This window comes from Myotis davidii, unplaced genomic scaffold (assembly GCF_000327345.1).
Source record: "Myotis davidii unplaced genomic scaffold, ASM32734v1 scaffold355, whole genome shotgun sequence".
NCBI lineage: Eukaryota > Metazoa > Chordata > Mammalia > Chiroptera > Vespertilionidae > Myotis > Myotis davidii.
The window spans coordinates 251,780-255,996 of record NW_006286818.1 but is presented as its reverse complement, the minus strand read 5'-3'; positions in this window follow the sequence as shown (position 1 = coordinate 255,996).

Here is a 4,217-nt window from a genome sequence, read left to right as displayed (position 1 = left end):
GGTGGGGCCAGCTGGGGTGAGGGGCTGAGGCCTGTTTGCAGGCTGGCCACAGCCCCTTCAGGGTGGGGGGTCCCGCTGGGGTGCCTGGCCAGCCTGGGTGAGGGGCTGAGGCCTGTTTGCAGACTGGCCAGGCCCCCCAGCGGGTATTCTTACTCCATGGGGGTGTGGCCAGCCTAGGTAAGTAGCTGAGGACCATTTTCAGGCTGGCCACGTTCCCCCCACCCCCACAACCCAGGCTACCAGCCCCTCCATGAGAGGAGGCCAGCCCCTCCCTGAGCGGCAGCCAGGGCGGGCAGGAAGCTTGTCTTCCTCCGTCGCCAGGGACAACCCAAGCCTCCAGCTTCATGGCCGCTGCCATCTCTGTTGGGTTAATTTGCATACTCACCCTGATTGGCTGGTGGGCATAGCGGGCCAGCCACGCACTCCAGCGGGCCAGCGCACACACTCCATGGTGACACGGGGGACGCTCCTACCCTGACCTAGGCTCCCTGGCATCCGTGCACACCACCCTGCCCCTGTCTCCCTGGTGCCTGTGCATGCGCCAGCGGCCGCAGGGCTGACACTTCCCCTGCATCGCCATGGCAACATGGGGGAAGTATCTGCCCCATCCCTGGCTGCCCAGTGCCTATGTGTGCAAATTAGCTCTCCATCTTTGTCAGGTTAATTTGCATACTCTCTGATTGGCTGGTGAGTGTAGCAGAGGGACAATTAATTTGCATGTTTCTCTTTTATTATATAGTACAGTTGTAAAGATATATATTTTTAAAGATATTTTTATATCTCCACAAAAACTTCCCAATTGTACCTCAAAACCTTGCTTCCCTCTTTGATTGGATTTCAGAACGGAATAGACCTAGAATTTTTTCCCCCTCACCAAAATACCTGCACTCTGTTTAGTCCTTTATTTAGGGTTACCTCCGGTTTCCATTTGGACTGATAAACTTGTAACCCACATCCACATTTCAGTTGAGTTTAGTATCAGCGTAAAACCACTTTAAACTGCCATGTGTCATGTGAGCTCTTGCAGAGACCACAAGTGGTGGGGGTGTGTTTCCATAGAGCTTCTTATTGGGATTTTTGAGATGTGAACACATTTTCTAATACATGTCTTATATTACATACTAGGGGCCCAGTGCACGAAATTTGTGCACTGGGTGGGGGTGAGGGGGAGTGTCCCTCAGCCCAGCCTGCCCCCTCTCACATACTGGGAGCCCTCAGTTATTGACCCCCATCAATGTCCAATTGCAGGATCGGCCCCTTGCCCAGCCTGACGCCTCTACCAGAGGCGTTAGGCCTGGGCAGGGGACCCTCATTTCCCCCCATCACTGGTTCTGCCCCCAGCCCAGGTCTTGTGCCTCTGGCCCAGGCGTCAGGCCGGGGGAGGGGACCCCAAGCCCCCTCTGAGTGCTGGCTCTGCCCCTGGCCCAGGCCTGATGCCTCTGGCCCAGGCGTCAGGCCGGGGGAGGGGACCCCAAGCCCCCTCTGAGTGCTGGCTCTGCCCCTGGCCCAGGCCTGATGCCTCTGGCCCAGGCGTCAGGCCGGGGGAGGGGACCCCAAGCCCCCTCTGAGTGCTGGCTCTGCCCCTGGCCCAGGCCTGATGCCTCTGGCCCAGGATTCAGGCCTGGGCAGGGGACCCCCAGCCCCCTCCAATTGCTGGCTCCACCCCCCGCCCAGGCCTGATGCCTCGGCCAGAGGAGTTGACCCTCATCCCCATCTGATCGCTGATCACCGGATCGGTCCCTTGTCCAGGCCTGAGGCCTCTGGCAGAGGTGTCAGGCCTGGGCAGGGCACCCCCAGCTCCCCACAGTTACAGGCTCCGCCCCTGCCCAGGTCTAACGCCTCTGGCCAAGTCATTAGGCTTGGGCAGGGGGACCCCAGCTCCCCGCCATCTCCCGCTCTGCCCCTGCCCAGGCCTAATGCCTCTGGCCGAGGCGTCCTGCCCAGGCAGCGGGGACCCGCAGCAGCAGCGGCCCCGCGATCGTGGGCTCCGCCTTAGGCCCAGGCAAGGGACCCCTAGCTCCCGGGACTGCCAGCTTTGACCCTGCCCAGCTCCCATCGCTGGCTCCACCCCTACTTCCTGCTATCACTGGCCAGGGTGGAAAAGGCGCCTGATTCTCCGATCATGGCTGGGGGGCAGGGCAAAGGCGGCCCTGGAGGCTCTTAGCGCCCCCCTGGGTTTCTGATCACTGTCAGTGGCAGGGGGGTTCTTGCTTTCCGTTTCACCTCCCTGCATTGTGCCTACATATGCAAATTAACCGCCATTTTGTTGTTAGTTAACTGCCATCTGAGTTGGCAGTTAATTTGCATATAGCCCTGATTAGCCAATGAAAAGGGTATCGTCGTACGCCAATTACCATTTTTCGCTTTTATTATATAGGACTAAAGGCCTGGTGCAGGGGATTTGTGCACTGGTGGGGCCATGGCCTGTGGGGATCAGCCTGCTGTGGGAGCACTGAGCAGTCAGCTGAGCAGCTGTGGACCCTGGTCTGGCATTTTCTGGGAGCTGGAGCACTCGCCTCTGCAGGGGACCTGGTCAGGGCCCAGGGACAATAGCACTGAGAGGCGATCACTAACCCACCTCCCAGCCTCCAGGGTCAGCTCTATGAGCCCAGCAGCAGCGGTGCTGCATGGCCTGTGGGCGTCCAGAGGAGGCGGCAGGGAGCGAGAAGGAGAAGCCTGGGGTGAGGAAGCAACGTCCACAGTGCAGGTTCCTGCCCATTGGCCCAGTGATGAGAGAGAATCACCCGGGGAGCGTGGCCAGTGATGAGAGAGAATCACCCGGTTCACAGAGGGAGCAGCTGCTCATCCCAGTCAGCCAAGCAGTGCTCCCACAGTGGTAGCGCACTGACCACCAGGGGACAGCTCCTCCCTTTAACATCTGCCCCCTGGTAGTCAGTGTGCATCATAGCAACTGGTCAACCGGTCATTCTGGTCACTCTACTGTTCGGTCCCTGGGCTTTTATTATATAGGATACTAGTAGCCCGGTGCACAAAATTTGTGCACTTGAGGTGGGGGGCAATTAGTGGAAATATTTTAATATTGCTATTTGCTCTTTCTCTATAATACAGATTGCAAAGTTGTCAGTCCCCATATGGATTGCTGGATATAATAGGTCATGCGCTGTCCCTGTCCTTTGTAGCCTTTGTGACCTTAAGGGGACTCTAGTTTTCCATTTATATGTTTAAGTACCAACCTTACCGGCTTAAAAATGTAAGCTTTTAACACTTCTCTCTCTGTTCTGTATCCTTTCGATGAAAAGTGGAGTTGGGTTGCAGCACAGGAAAGAAATTCAGAAGGGGAATATTGAAGTAATGACTACAGTAGAAGAGGGAAACTGTTTTCCTGGCCACAGGTGCTGGCTCCCTGGACCACAGGGCTGGTAGCTTCTCCAGGTGGCTGCAGCCTGGGACCTCTGGCCGGTAGCTTGTCCATCTCCTGGGCTGCAGCCAGCCCCAGGTGCTGGCGCCAGGACCAAAGGTGGGCGGTTTCTTCTTCTGGAGGCTATCCATCTCTGGGCTGCAGCCAGCCCCAGGCGCTGGCGCCAGGACCAAAGGTGGGCGGCTTCTTCTGGGGGCTTCTTCTTCTGTGCTTCCATGGAAGGTAGTCAGTTAAGTGTCTGCAAAACTAGGCATCACCAATTACAGAAGCCGAAGCCGGGGAAGCTGGCTGAGGCTGCTTCCCTGCCCAGCACCTGGCTTCTGTGATCACCCCTGCACCCAGCTTCTGCAGTCACAGATCACAGAAGTCGGGTGTGGGGCAGGGAAGCCGCGGCCGGGGAGGCTGGCCTGACCCGCACCCAGCTTCTGCGATGGCCCCCTCACCCGGCTTCTGTGGTCACCGATCACAGAAGCCAGGTGCGGGGCAGGGAAGCCATGGCTGGGCGCTGGTGGAGGCTGCTTCCCTGCCCACGCACCTGGCTTCTGTGATCGCCCCTGCACTGGGCTTCTGCGATCACCAATTGCAGAAGCCAGGTGCAGGGCAGGGAAGCTGCGGCTGGGGATGTTGTCAGCAGCTGCTTCCCTGACCCACACTCAGCTTCTGCGATCGCCCCCGCACCGGGCTTCGGCTTCTGCGGTCACAGATCGTAGAAGCTGGGTGCGGGGCAGGGAAGCCGTGGCCGGGGCGCTGGCGGAGGCTGCTTCCTTGCCCACGCGCCTGGCTTCTGTGATCGCCCCTGCACTGGGCTTCTGCGGTCATGGATCGGGTGTGGGGGGGG